Source organism: Rhinolophus sinicus, chromosome 17, assembly GCF_057876585.1.
Source record: "Rhinolophus sinicus isolate RSI-liver-muscle chromosome 17, RSI-T2T, whole genome shotgun sequence".
NCBI lineage: Eukaryota > Metazoa > Chordata > Mammalia > Chiroptera > Rhinolophidae > Rhinolophus > Rhinolophus sinicus.
Genome location: NC_142517.1, coordinates 103262510 through 103279219, shown reverse-complemented (window position 1 = coordinate 103279219; position 16710 = coordinate 103262510). Strand labels below are relative to the sequence as shown.

The window sequence follows — 16710 nt, the reverse complement described above, 5'->3', positions numbered from 1 at the left end:
TTTGTCCTCGTAGAAACAGTGGAAGGTTTGATAGGCCCTAAATCACAGGGATTTTACAGCCAGTCCCGCAATACTTTTCACTGAGTTTAGCTCAGACTGTAGGTGCCAGGCAGGTACCTGCACAGTGGCTGTCAAGTTCAGGAGGTACAAGATCACACAGAAGAGTAAAAAGAAAAGAGCTGAAAAAGGAAAAGGGCAACATTCAAAAGGTCCTACCTGCTGGCACTGAAGCTAAAAAGGGAACTTTTGTTCACAAATGCTCAATGTTCTCCAACAATTCCTTATATCTATGGTCTTTCTTCATTCTTGCCTTCCTGGAATCTCAGAAATAATGGAGCACAGGGATGACCACTGTGTCTTCCTTATTCAAATAAGTTCTTCCTTACTCAAAGAACCAGGGAAATCCTATGAAATGGTCTCATACTAACCAACAGATTTTTCCCAAGCTTTGTTTTAAACACAAAACTTTCATAATACACTCCTTATTTTTGTATATGTACATTTGGCCTTTGGTTTGTAATCTCTGTATTACAGAATGATAAAAACATTTAAAGGACTCTTAACTTCTTCATATTTTTCCATTTTCTTTGAAACAATGAGCATTTTGAGGCTAATCATATGCATCTTAATGGTCGCAGAAGGTAGCTACCTGATGCATTGTGATGATGGTGGTGGTGGTGTTGGCCATTATAACGTATAAGTTAATTTCATAATGCAATATTTTAAGGAAAAGTGCCATATATAGATGGAGGAATTATTTGGATTGTTAATTATAATTGTCAAAAATGGAAACTAGTTAAGTACTTTTTTAAATCACTTAACAAATGTTTATTGAGCATTAGTCTAGGCCCTAGAGACAAGGGGAGTAAACAAGACTAGCAAGTTACTATCTTCATGAAACTTCCATTTCTTTCTTCTAACTTTCTCTCCCCTCCCTTCCTCCTCCACTTCTTCCTGGTCCCTCATAAATATTTCCCACTGACAATGGGACAAGTATTTCTAACTAATTATCACTTAAAAATAATTCTAGACAATACCATGAATCCAAGAGTCTACTAAACATAAAAAACCATGAGTGGTGCTCACTTCGGCAGCACATATGCTAAAATTAGAAAGATACAGAGAAGATTAGCATGGCCCCTGCACAAGGATTACAGGCAGATTCATGAAGAGTTCCACATTTTAAAAAAACAAAACAAGAAAATAAAAAAAAACATGTGTGGGTATTTGCTGTGTTCCTAGCTGTGACACTTTGAACACGTCTTAATCACATTGAGCTTGTTTTCTCACCTAGTAATATGAAGATAGCAATATCTACCTTAAAAACTTTGTAGTAAGCTGTGAAGATATTGTATACAAAGCTCCGACTACATCATTGTATGTAACATGCAAAAAAATGATGACTGTAATCATTAACGCGTAACAGGAAATACTTTCAGAAGATAGCCACATCTCCAATCGCACACATTCTTCTGCAGTAAGACCTTGTTACTCCCTCATCAAGAAAAACATATTTTTTCACACAGCCCCACCCATGCATCTGGGTAGCCCTATGACAGCAAAAGTAATATTGTATCATGTCTAGGTGTATTCCTTTGCTAGCCTTGCAGTTTCTGCTTTCTTTTTCTGAGCCACCATGTAAGAGGTGTAGGCTTCTCTGCAGGAGAGAGGCCATGTAGTGTAGCACTGAGACACCAGACACGTGAGGGAAGAAGCTATCTGTGCTGTTCTGACTGATGAATCTTCAGATGATTCCAGACTCAGCAGCTATCTGACAGAGCAGCTGAGCCCGATCCACCCCAAAATCATGAAAGATAATAAACTATTGCTTTAAACTACTAAGTCTTGGGTGATTGGTTATCATGGATAACTGGAAGAGTACTGTATATGAGGTAATGCAGAATCTTTTCAATTCTTATTTGACCTTTCTGAGTATTACTATGGCTGAGCATTTCCTTCTCCAAAACTTCTTTCCCTTCTTTTCCTCTGTGCCTTTCTTGCCCTCTTGCTGCCTCTCCCTTCTTTGTTGTTGTCAGCCCTTGAGCCTCCACACTATATATGAAGACTCCAAGCATGTAGATCCAGCCCAAACCAGTTTGTGACTACAATATTCAAATAATTAACCACCTACTTGGTATCAGTACTTGGAAGTCTCACATCTCAGTTAAGGAACGCATTATTCCTTTTCTTCCATTGCCACCTCCTCACTCCAAACTTGGCCCTCTCCCTAGGCTCTCTATCTTGTAAATACAACACTATCATCCACCTAATTATTCAAGGCAGAGGACTGAATGTCTCATTTACCCCCTTTTAAATCATGCCATTAGTTGACAAGTCTTGTCATTTTATGTCTCTTAAGTACCCTTCAAATCCATTTACTTCTTTCTGTCTCCATTTGCCTAACTCAAAGTTATCTACTATTTGCTCTTGATTTAAAAAGCATTTCTTTTCTCTAACACTTTCAGACTAGATTAGGTCTTGGCATATACTTACATAACACTGTGTACATCTCTTTTTGTAACACTGATTACACTCGAAATTAACTATTCTACATCTGTCTTCTCTACCAGACAGCAAGTTCCAGGAAGGAGGAACCATGTATGTTTCGTTTAGTTACATTTCCATTCCCATTGTAAGCACTCAAAGAATATTTGTTCAGTGAATAAATTAATGGTTACAAACACACACTATACATATGCCAAGGTTTTTCACATTGCTATAAATGAATAGTCAGGAGCAACAGGCAATCAAAAACCATGGCCCAATCTCTGGATGCCAACCCACACTCTAATATTTTAATTTTTTAACACATAGAATACACACACATTTTCCCTGTTAGTAGAGTCCTATGGTGACCACTAAATACAAACCATGAAGAATTTATTGATTTCTGAACTTATCATATGCTACCTTGCAATTTCTGTGGTATTTTGTTTTTACTACATATTGTTTATATTGTTTTAAAACTTTTTCTATCTTGCCAACCACATATTAAATGGAGCAAAAGTTCTGACATGTATATCTTTATATCCCCCTGCAACTACTTCAGACCTGTGTGCATAGTAGACATTCAAAAATAGTGTTGATTTGAAGTCTCAAATAACCCAAATTTGATGAAATAATAAAAGAAAATGAAATTGCCCATATATTATGGAAAATTGACCTCAAAAAATAGGTTTCTTTTATCTGTGGCCCTGATAAATCCTACAAAGGACACAGATTGAGGTTACATCCATTTCATTACAGAATATGTGGCCTTTTGGTACTTGGGTCACAATTCTTTTTTTTCCCAACCTCAGGAGTACTCCAAACCTGTTCAAAGTTAAACTCATCTGGCTCCCCATGATCTTCCAAGCAACAGACAATAAGTATTACCTCTTGGGCCTCAGTTTTACTATCAAACCACTAATAGTCTGACAGTCTCCACAGTTTCCAGAGATATTTCAGGTTTCAGGATTCATACACCTTCAAGGACAAATGTCAAACTCAGTCTAACATTAAGCTAATTTCATGTTTCAGTTATTTCTGCATACACAAATTTACAGGTCTGCTCCATTCTCTTTTCTTCCTTATGAAAAGCTAAGTAATAGATTTCCGTATTCATGCAATCCAGGAACTCTACCTTCTTCTCGAATCTGTAAGCACTGGGGTAAGGTGATAGGCTACACATCCCTGATGACCAAGAGCTGGTGTCTCTTGGACACCAGCCCACATTCAGGGCCAGTCTCATTGCGAAGTGAGCAGTGTGTCTAGTGTGCTCTTCTTCTGGACACCTCCCTTCTGCTGATGCCTCGCTCTGGTATGGCTTTTCCAGCCCTTTGTCTCTATGTTACTCCAAGCCATTGACCTTCAGACTTTATTTTTGGATTATATCAGAGTTCCATGTTGTCAAACAATGGCTTAAGAAATAACAAGCTTTTGGCTTTTGTACCTGAGGAAAGAGAGGAGTTACTTTGGCAAACAAAGGTCAGCTGGAGTTGCTCAGTAACTGTATGAAATCTTCATATCAAATATTAGTTCATGTATTCATCATAGGTTACACAGATCTTCTGTTCCATTAATGTCTTATTAAAGCATACAATTTGGGGGGGGGGTGGAAATCTTGGGTAGCTGTCGTATCCAGCGCAACACAGGCAGTAAGCGAACGAGAAGGGGCAGCGAAGGGTTAAGACAGTAAGAAACAGAAATCAAGAAAATTATGAAATGGGCCAAGGGTCTCACAACCTCAAAGGACTGAGAGCCCAGAATTGGGCTGCCTTGCAGGCTTTTATTGATGCACACACAAGAAAGCAACATTGTTTTCTCCAAGGTCTGTGAATCTCACACATTATACTATGAAACTGATTTGAACTAATTACCCTTGCCTGCAAACAGCTGAACCATCAATTTCAGGATGTACCTACCCAAGAGACAAAACCTTTATGCTGAAACTTACTGAAATGAATAGATGGAGAACTGATGTTATTACACCACTGAATCTCTTCCCAAGTAGGTTGTGGGAAGGAATGCAGCCACAAAGGCAGAAGCTCTCCTTAACCAGGGGAACGTGGGGGTCTATGCCCACCTCTATCAACCCCGTGAGTTCTCCTGTTGGTCCCCACTCGACTGTGCCTGGCTTGAGTTGCCCCCACCCCAGTGGTGAATCTTACTCGTCATTGGCTGACCAGCCATCCTCCGTAGCCAAACAGGGAGACATAAGGTGTAAGCACAAAGGTGAAGCAAAGTCCCTGAAAGGGTTAGTCTCACAGACTCTCCTTTCTTTAGGGGTAGGTACGAGGGGACAGACAGGTAGGCTGCTGTGTGACAACAGGTAGCAATACTTATACTAGACAAAATAGTCTTTAAAACAAAGGCTATAACAAGAGACAAAGAAGGACCCAGTAAGCCCACTTCTGGGTATTTATTTGAAGGAACACAATGCTGCTTCAAGGGGTCATGTACATCTATATGTTCATTGCAGCATTGTTTACAATGGCCAACATGTGGAGGCAGCCTGGGTGTTTCTCAATGGATAAACGGATAAAGAGGAGGTACATATACACAATGGAATATTATTCAGCTATAACAAAAGAATGACAGCTTGTCATCTACAACAACATGGATGGACCTAGAGGGTATTGGGCTCAGACAGAGAAAGACAAATGTCATATGATTTCACTTATAAGTAGAATCTAAAGACAAAATAAACAAACAAAAAAGAAACAAACTCATAGATACAGAGAACATTGTGATGGTTACCAGATAGGAGGAGGAGTTGAGGGTTAGAGAAAAAGGGGGAGGAATTAAGAAGTAGAAATTGATTGTTATACAGTGGTCATGGGGACGTAGAGTACAGCATAAGGAATACAGTCAATTATAGTGCAATAACTAGGTATGGTGTCAGATGAGTACTAGATTTGTTGGGTTGATAGATGGGAGGGGCTTGGGGACAGGGTGAAAAAGGTGAAGGAATTAAGAAGTACAAACTGATAGTTACAAAATAGTCATGGGGATGTAAAGTAAAGCATAGGGAATATAGTCAATAATATTGCAATAACTATACATAGTGCCAGGTGGGTACTAGATTAGACAGGGGGATCACTACTTAAATTATATAAATGTCTATCCACTATGCTTTAATATAAAATGATATTGAATTGTCAACTGTAATTGAAAGATTTGAAAACGGGGGGGAGATGAGATGGAATATAAATAAATAAACAATAGAGAGAAAAAAATAAAGCATACAATTTAGGAAAGCATGCCTTTGTGATATTTGAGATATCTATAGTATTGTGGAAAGAAGGTACATACTATTCTACATTATCCCATAGAACAAATTTCCCAGAGAATTAAGTGAAATATTAGAGGAGGTTACTGTTATACTTCTTGATGCTTCCTGCCATCAAATCTAGAGAGGAAACCCTCCTTTCTCCCTAATTTAGACAACCTGCAGTGATACTTCTGCACCAGCCCCTGCAGAAAACCTAATGTTATTAAATTATATATGAAAGACTCTTCATTTGTTCAGTTTAGCAAATGGAATGATTTTTCTGTCACATAGTAATATGGCCAAGAATATATGTGATGGTAAAACTCCATTTACCATTTCAAAGCTCATAAAATTAACATTTGATATCATTTTCAGTACATATAATAAATATATACATATAACAAATTTAAAATAAAACATCTCAAACCAACTAGAAATATTTTATCATTGAATCTGAATCTTTCATCTTAATTGTTCAATATGTGAACGTGTTTAAGAGACAAAAACTGAAAGCAACTTAGAAACACATTCAAGTCACTTAAAAACCCAAGAACAAATTGATCAAATGAGGATTGAGAATAATATGTGACAGCCAAACGTGTTTTTAGTGGAAGTAGATTCCTTTGGGGAGAGAGCAGCCGCATGTGGACACTCCTGAGTGGATGTTTTATTGAACGACATCTGCTGTTGGTTGTTTCTTTTTCTGCATGGCATCTATCTCATTTCCTGCATTTTTCCATTTCCTGATTGCAGCATCTATCTTCCTTGCATTTAATTCCTACATTAGGAAGAGAATAGGATGTCTTTATTCAAAAAATGTAAAAAGCCCTGACAGCTTTTCTAGTCTATAGAAATTAATTGTATTTCAAGGGGGTTATAATGAGAAAGAGAAATAAATGTTTTTGAAATGTACCTTTTAAACTCCAAAAATAATCAAACTACGCTAAAAATATATTTAATTTTAAGACTTTCCTCACTTAAAATTATAATATCCATACAGTATAAAATAAAAATATACTTCTAATAAATTATTGTCAGAAAAGCTGTTTATATTTATTCATTTATATTTTAAAAGAAAAATGTCTTATGTAAAAATATTCAGTAAAACATGATTTGGATCATATTACTTTTAAGGATAGAAATGTCAACATTATTTTATGTTTTCTATAACCTGAATTACAGACTTAGCTAATTCATTTTTATATAATGCTAATAATATTCCATATCAATACATACCTAACGACTTTTAAACAAAACTGAAAGACATAAATATGCTACATAAAGATAAACCAAGTATACATATATGATTGTTGAGATAAGTAATCTAATATTTCTTATGTTATGTAATCAAGTGAAATATAAAGTAATAAGATACCATAAAATGAACTAATATCACACTGGTATTGATTATTTTTTAAACATTTACTTTTTATGTCCAGACCTCTGTTAAATATTGTGGCAAAAATAAAGAAATAAATTTATTCAAGTTTATTGAACTCACTTGGTAAACTTCTAGTAGCCGATGCATACATACATGAAGGAATTTAGCTTCCTTGGCATACAAGCATGCTGTCACATTTTTATTTTGATTGGATATATAACAATTAAATATGAATGAATTAGTTAAGCTTGTTCAAAAAAGAACCCTGTTTTATCATAGAGGATGATAAAGTGACAAGAATACTGAACAATGAAATAGGAAATATGAGGTTTTATTTTTATTCTAAGTTTTGTTATTTAAAGAGTCTATGACCAGGCCCTGTTATCAAGAAATGTGCATTTAAATTGAGGAGATAACATACAAATAAATAAAACAGCTACCCAACACCACGAAGCACCATACAGATAGATATAACATCTGTACGCACCGGGGAGAAAGGAAAGATGGATAGTGAAGACTGGCTTGAGTTGGGCATTGAGGAAAGCATGTGACTTAGTTTTGGAGAGAGAAATTGAGAGAAATTTTAGAACACATTGTACATAATGAAAACAGTTAGGAATGTTCATGACATATGAGGAGTAGCATAAACAAGAATCAGAGTATCACCGTCATTGTAAAATTTGAGGTAAGTTGATAGGTGCAGAAAATTAGGTTTCATAGGATAAAGAAGTAAGAAGCATATGCTTGAGTGTGGAAAAAAAAAACTGAATTTAACTGGGCAGTTTTGAAATTTAATTGAAACATATTCAAATTTTTTAAAAAGTATTTATTTGCCAAGGTTATCTTTCTATGTATTAAAAATATACCCATTCCTTATTAATAAATACTAAGGAATCACATCATATACTTCATGCATTTTCCCCAGTGTTAGAATCAATAAGAGAGCAAGGAATTAAGGAATCTAAATTCATATAGAATAGAAACATTATTTGCTGCTTCAAAGCGTAAGTACAAGTGGAAGAAGTCAAAGTAGTAGGGACTGTGGTCACCACCTTCCTTAGGAGAATACATCACCATATGTCACTCTCTAACTTACTCCTCCAACATTTCTGTTGTTATAAGCCACCAGCCAGGAAACTAAATAAATCTACACAACATTCTTAAAACTACTCTTAGAAAAGGTGGGCCTGCTTTCAGAGTTCTGTAGTTTGATCAGATACATAAAGGTTAAAATCATTTTTCTGGATAATGTTTTCTTCAGTAGTTATATAAACAAAGCAATAAAATTAGGGAGCATAGAAGAACACATTATTAAACTGCTATTATAATTTTAATATCCATGAGCTTTGTAATGGAAAACAAAGCATATTTTGATAGCAAGAAAACAAATATATTAAAAGTTTAGAACCAATAAGGTGGTAATTTGTATTCCTCAGGTGTTTGGTCCATGTTTGCCTTAAAACTTAATGTCTAATTAAAATAAGAATTTTATTTAAACACATTTCTGTGTTCTATGTTTTAGTTTATCTCTGAAATGTATATGTTTTGTGATTTTTCTACTCAAGATGGATAAAAAACACGTATATTTTAGACATAAAAATAAGGGTTTCCTGGTTCCCATCAAAACATTTTGATGGATTTTTGAAATGTGATTTCATATATTGTAAAATCCGTTTTAATGTTTACTTCAATATAATAACACATTTACAAATACATTGAAAAGGTAATAGTAACATAATCTTAGATTTCAGATGAGGAAGTTATGTCACCAAGTCATTTTTACTTTTCCCATCACTTTGACCTATTTAGACTACATAGAATGTCAACTCTCAGAAACTTCCAAGAGTTTGAAGAGATTTTTATTAATAATAAATCCACAGTTTTTTTTTAATAGTCAATATTGGATATATCACTTTTAATAATAAAGCACTTTGTTTTCTCCTTAGCCTTATACCCTTATATACCTATAAGTTCATAATGTTAAAAAACATACAAATGTAAAAATCGGGTGAATATTTGGTTAAAACTTTCCTTCATTAATACAAATCATCATTGATTTGTTTTAAATAATATTACAAAAGAATTACTTTTAGACTTCAGTAACAATGTTTTTATTGCTTCCTGCCTATGACAGCAAAAACAATTCAAAAAAGTAGAATAACCCTAAAAATTTATAAAATTCTCAGGGTGTAAGCCCCTGAGCCTCTTCTCAACAACATGCAGCGCTCATTTTGCCTTTACAGGCACAGTTTTGCTGTTCCGACTAAAAATGCAGTGCCGATTTTTAAAAGGAAAAGCTTTCTCAAACTCACTCTACATTCTTTATTCTTAATTAGTCTAACTTCAGAGATCTAATGGCAAATTGAATCACTATTTCATCTTCTTATATTCTCTCTTTATTGTCATATTTGATCTCTTAAATTTGTTTCAATACTTCTAAGTTAAATTTAGGAATTCTCAATATATTATCATTCAAATAAGATCAACCTAAACAGTGTAAACTAATTTGAGATCCTGAAGAAATGTTATAAAAGAGAAATCAAAGGAGTAATATCTGGACTATTTTAAATTGATAAGTACGTGTCCTTTCAGTATATCCTCATATGCTTATGTAACTAGCAATGGATGATTTCCACTTAAAGTAGATTATTTTCATATCATTGTATTTCCAATATATATGAATGATTTGCTTTTATACACTTGTTTAAACTACTACTTATTTACAGTAAAAGGTAATTATTGACTTCAGACTTTTATTCAAAGTTCTCATTTCATGGTATTACATTAAATAGTTTAGAACACTGCAGTACTTGTATTTAACATTAATATATATTCTCAAGAACTTGGGTTACAGAAATATAACTAATAGTGACTATTACAGTGCATAACATGCTTAATTAAATAAATCTCTATTTGTAAAATAGGGGAAAATATGCGTGACTAGTATTGCAAATTTCAGTTTTAAGAGAAAATGGGTGTATTTTATACTAGTTCAAAGATACAAGGAAAAAAATTTATCTTGTGTATTATCTAATAGGCCTTCTAGAACTAAAGACCACAGGAGGTAAGGCTAACAAAATTAATATGCAAAGAAGCTCAACACTAGGGACCTATAATTTTCTTGCAAATGGTTTCTCTTTAAGGATGAAACAACACAAGACAATACCAATTTCTTTCTTTTTTGCAAACAGATGAAGCTTTAAAAAAAATTAACACATGACAGCAGGTGGGAAGAATCTAGACAAGTGGATATTCAAAGTAGGGGAATCCAAATTTGATTTGCCTACCATTTCACAAACTAATTTGAATTCTTTGGTATGTCTTTAAAAAACCAACTTGGGTAGACATATTTAATTAATGAAGAATTGGCTATCTGTCAGACTCAGAGTAAACACTTACTAGACTTGGTGAGACATTATATATTTATAAATATGAACGGGTCTACAAAAATAAAGTTGGTGAAATTTAACTTACTAAAAATATTTGTGAACATTTATCTGTAATTATTTGTGATCATTTTTTCAAATAATATTAATACGCTATTGATTACAAATAATCTAGGTAAATTAGTAGATAATCTTCCAATCCATTTTAGGTATTCATTCTGCCCAGATATTGAAAAGGTCAAGTAGAAAATTATACATTAATATTTTAAACAATGCAATTTTCCTCAATCTTCAAATACAGCAAGTTAAAATTAAACAATTTGCTTCCAGTTATGGAAATAGTTCATGTTTAAATGCTACTTTCATGTATGTTCTTAATCAGTTAATAATATGTAGGTGTTATCTGTCATGTAGTAAAACCTCACTGTTACTAAAGTTTTTAAATGTATTCTTGCACCCTGGGAATGGTTTAGTGCTGTACTATTTCTATAACTTAAAACATCTTAGTGTCAGACTGCTTTGAAACTGGAAAATCAGCTCAGTATAATTTGGAACTTTAAAATCTGGGCTTTCAAGAGAGAAAAACAGTATGACATTAAATATCTCATTTCAATTTGCTCTCATAATTTTCTGATGTGTCCAAAACTGAGCTGTTATAACAATAGGATAAAATAGTTTATCTGTTAACAGCTCTAGGGCAGAGAAGAAAATCACATGCATTTTGATTGTGAATTCTTGTGTGAATAAATGATTAAATTTAATTGGCTAATGATCTATATATTAAAGACCATTTAATGGAGCAAATTTAGAGATTTTGTTGTTTTAAAAATAATTGATACAGTTGACGTTGAAACAGTAATTTTTTCTGACATAACAGAAAAAAATAAAATTTTGCTACTCTTAATGGTGAATTTGTAATCGAAGGTATTAATATACTAGATTAATGTAGTGTAATATAGTGTAATGTCATGCTTTACAACAGTATACTAGAAAAGTCTAAGTGATTCATACCCTGGGGAAGAGTTGGTGCTATCAATTTAAAGTGTTTAATATACATTTATTTAAATATGAAGTTGCACTTTGCCTGAGGAATGAGTATTTAAATTGACAGCCTAATAAAATTCCTAAGTAATGTAGTCATTTCCCCATTTACTTATTAGTCATATTTTAAAATCATTCATTTAGAGACATTAGAAAAGGCATATGAACTAATTGTTTAGGGAGACAATAATTGTTTAGGGAATTAAATGTTAATTCTATGGCTATCTTCTCTTTTTATCATAAATATAGAGCTTTGCTCTTCAGTCGTACTTCTTGAAAGCAAACAAGTTCCTGGATCAATGGCTCCAAATGAATAGGAACAGCCAGAATATTTTAAATAAATAATACTTATTATTAACATTACATAGAACTGTTCAACAGTGATATCCAACTTTCAATTCTTAAACTAAAAACAAATAGTGTTTTATTATAAAATTATAAAATAATATTTTAAGAGTTAATATATAAAAGCAAATCTTATATAAAAACATTTTAGATAGTTGAAATTGCACACATTATTATGTTTCATTCTATTCTCATAATTTATGAGTCTTGATAAATTTAATTGGTGTAGACATCATAAAATTTAATTACTTTTCCTGAAATCAAATAAGTTACATTAATTATTTGCTGAAGTTATAAATATGGAAATCCAGTAAAGAAATAGTTTTCAGCTTTTCCAAGTAAAGGTACAAATTCATTTTTGTATGTTTTGGAAAAAATGGAAATTGTCCTAATGAGTAGGTAGAAATTTTAAATAATTCACTTATTTAACATGTATCATTCCTATGTTTCATTTTGCCCTCACCGAAAGTTACCTATTCATCAACCAAAATCTATTCAAGGACCCACAAGCTATATGTGGTAGATTTCTATCCCATTAGTAACCCACCATTCTCTCTGAAATCTAGTGGAATTGCCAGTGTGGAAAGGTTCAACCAGTTATGGTGCCCCTTCCCACTCCATCTATGTAGGGACTTACGGCTAGAAACAGAAAATACATGTGCACACACACAAGCACGCACTCTTACACGCAGAGAGTAATGCTAAACTTTCAGGGGTTGCTAAATAGTAATCCCATTGGGTAAATTCAGCCTTTTTTGGAAAGGTTGGCTTTGGCTTCACAGTGCTTTTAAATTTTCTCAATTTGCTTGCATCCAAGTAGGCATCCCTCACCGGTTAGTTGATCACAAGCCCATCATTTCCTGTGGGCTTGTATTTGGCACAATTTACACAGTGCCAGGTGCATGTAGATATTTGGATTTGTTACCCCTGCTTTGGCCCAACAAGTATCATGTTCTCACAAAAACATTGGATTCTCCTGACTTAGAAAAAGGCACATTTTTTTCACTCCATCCTTTCTAATGACTTCTTTAGATCCTAAAATTATCCGCTGTTTCTTCCTAACCCTCATTGTTGACACAATAAAGACAACTTTACTTTCATTGCTCTGCAATGTTATTACAATCTGTTCAACTATCCTGAAAAGAAGAAACAAAAAAAAATACTTCTATGTGGAAATATCACTTATTACTGCATATGAACACAAAAATTAAACTCAACAGAAAACATTAATAGCCATTTTGTTTTCATGCTGGAAGCTGTCAAATATTGTTCTCATGATAGAGAAGCTTTTTCATTATGAAATACCATAATATTGTTTACCTCCAAATATTTCATGAGACAATTAATAAAATAAATTCAGGAATGTTGCAAAGTATCTTTTGATTTTTTTAAATATTTTCTCATAGAGACTTACAGAGTCATATGGAATAACTGTAAAGCACTTTAATGCAAAATTAAAGAGGATAAATTTACATATTTGTATATGCATAATTATATTAATGAATCAAATATTAGTAATCTTTTCAAGTCTTTGAAAAGCATATATTTGTATATTATCTAGCTTAGACTTACTTATCTATTTTAGAATTCTTTCTAAGTTATGAAATACATTTTAAATTTGTCTGGGGTCCATCAGACTTCCATACAACATAAACACGTGTACACATCACAGCATACTTTTATAGAGAAACTGTATGAGAGTCTTAAAAAGTCAGTATATTTTGTTAAAAGTATATTCTCATAAATTTTATCATTTTTTTCCCAATTTCAAAGAAGAAATTGCCAGGTTGAAACCATATTCATTTGTAGTTGAGGATGCAGCACCCAAATGTCTTCCTGGAACCATTTAGTATAAATGTGTTAATTCATAACAAAATTGAGTTAAGTAAATGTTGCTGTTGGTATAGTGTAATTTTCTTTTGTGATAAATGCCATTGATTTGCTATTTACTCTTAAATTGATTTTATTTGCCAAATTATATACCAAATAGTCCCATGGGCTTATGGAATATATGAGGGCTAACAATGAAAAACGTGCATAGTTTTAGCACCAACTTTGTAAATTGCCTTAATAATAGCTGGTATAATGTAATAGTATTTTCAACCAGTACTTTTAATTTCTAGCTCATAAAGCCTTTTCATTGAACCCCAAGGGTGTAGCTATAAAAGTAAGATTTAATTTTGTATATAATGTGGCCTAAATTAGTTTTAAAGCAATAGGAGAAACAAGCAGTTACAAAAGATAGGCTGAAATTATTATAACTTGATATGAATTTCTGTAACAAAATTAATTATTATTTCTATTGTAACACAATTTGTAGTGAAATTTTAAGGCTATTCAGAACACACATTTTAAATTTTTTCAAAACTATGGTGAATATATAGGAAAACTTCATGGACATATAAGAAGAAGAAACCATTGGCCAAACATATTTTCCCCATACCTTCAAATGCCCAGGTATTCAAAAAGGCCACAGATACTTGTATGATGTTGACCTCTTAATCAGAATATGTCTTTGCTACACTAATTTCCTGCTAATTATTTGCCCATTGAGACAAAGGAAGGAAAATACAATATAGTCCTTTGTTTCCTAATACTTGTATATAAGGACTATAATACTTCCTTATGTTTGCATGGTGCTTTACAAATGACATTAAGTTTCTGTTTGTGAATTAATTTTGCCCCTGTTTGAATGTTTATGGCAAGTATTACTATCTCTGTCTCATGGGTGAATAAGCTTAGTACCTTCTAGGATTAATGCCTTAAGATGACTATCTCACATGCCAGATACACAGTATAATTTCTGAGGTATGTAATAAAGTAATAATATTTAGTTCTAAGAAAAAAATGACATGTAGTTGTAAAATTGGACCATTGATTTTAATACACTATATTTTTTAGGTCACCACCAATTCATAACAATCACTAACAGCACTTTAAGTTCTTTTTAAGTTACTTATAACTTACTCCTTTTTGTACATTTGTAAAATAAAAAAAGAGAAAAATATATTGAATAAGGCATGGTCATTCTTATTAGAATGACTAATAGCTATACAAATAGTTACACAATACAAGTACTTGACATTTGCTGACCTGTATTTTTATATTCAAGACACATGTTTAGATAGAGTTCTCTCGTAAATCAATTTTGATCTTAAAAAGGTATGAAGAAATATATTATAAAGTATAGGTTCTTATTTTAAAACAGTATTGAAGTTTTATTCCTTTTCTTTCTAAATTTTGAAGACACTACTCTTTCATTTGTATTTTAAGTCTATTTCATTATAACAGGCAGAAATAAAAGAAAGTACTGCTAAATCTATAAGCCCAATTTCTGAAACAGCTAATGAATTAAACTGATTAACTTAAGTAAGTAATTTCATATTTCAGGGTCTTGATTTCTGCAACTATAACAAAAAATAATTGGAATATATAAATTCTAAGGGCCATATCCCACTCCAAAATTTGCACAAGTACATATAAAAGAGGCTTAATTTTTTTCCTCCAGCTTGGTTGTTTTTCAGTCTTCATTAGCTTAATTCATTTTTCCCCAGAAAAGGGAATTGTTATATTATTTAATACAATCATATTTTGAAAATTATTACACAGGAAAATGGCTAATGGGAGGATAGTAAAATATGAAAAAGTATGTTTTCAAATATTAATGTGTAGCATGTGGGTGAGGGAATTTGCACATAAAAATGCTTAATCTCATTCAGTAAACATGGGAAATATTGAAATCTCAGTTATCTTAAAATAACAAAAATTTTGTCATGCTGCTTATCTTGCTATCACAAAGAAAAATGAGATATACTTTAAAATATGACACAAGAATAACCAAAAACATCTTTTAAAACATGGCCATTGCTGCTGCATGTGCTCACTAAAGCAGGACCTGAGACCAGCGCGGCCTGTGCGGTGTTTCGTCCCTTAGGAGAGGAACCTCCCTACATGGGCCACATGGCACCACAGCAGCTCTTTGAAGACCAGGCTGTGAGCTCACTGACAAGAAAGGCTGACGTGGTGTTAATTTATTACCAATCTGGGGTCTTTTCTTTCCCTTACTCATTTTTCTTGGCGGGCTTGTCTTTAACCGAACATTTAATTTGCTGAGTCGCTGTGATTATGCTTTGGTCACATTTGGCAATGGGGACGATCTGGAAAGCTTAGAGGGAATACATTATGGTGCCATAAATTTGAGATGGAAGTATGTTTTTGTATTTCTGCCAGGATATCAGACAGCAAGTTACCGTTGGAAAACATGCTTCTTCAGTCTGCTCTGCTAATACAAGGGTGGGTGGTCCTGAGGTCATCTCATTCCATCTTCAAAAAGACAATCACTATTCCTGATGTGTCTGTCTGTGTCTTTCCTGATGACCAAGTTTTGAGGTTTTTTTTTTTGTTGTTTTTTTCGTCATCACTGTTGATTTCATAAATACACTTAAGGATTGTTTTGTTGCTAGAGTTTTAGTTTTCTCTTTCACCAACATCCATTTCAATTAGCCATAGCTGTTCATATTTATAAACTCCTCTGCAGAAGCTGCCCATTCTACACCTGAGGTGGAATACCTGCATCCTCCCAGCCCTAGACCGCGAAGAATGGGTTCTGATCTGCATGTGCTTCCTGGCTGCCTGAAGATAAAGAGAGATTCAGACATAAAGACTGAGAATTCCCATGGAGAGACAAAAACAAGTGATGTGATTCAAAGAAGTTGTTACAAGAAGAGATGCATTCCTGATGTTGTGTGCAGGACTGGGAGCCTTCTCTGCCCTGCAGACGCTGCCTGAGTGCAGTCACATTGGCC

The 16710-nt window shown here is 33.3% G+C and overlaps 1 non-coding gene across 1 annotated transcript; it reads left to right on the top strand.

The window, feature by feature from the left end:
* The first annotated feature begins 1078 nt into the window (after nucleotides 1-1078).
* On the top strand, nucleotides 1079-1185 carry LOC141568175 (U6 spliceosomal RNA). Its single transcript, XR_012491219.2, has one exon. It is a non-coding gene; the product is annotated as a U6 spliceosomal RNA (small nuclear RNA).
* The last annotated feature ends 15525 nt before the right edge of the window (nucleotides 1186-16710 follow it).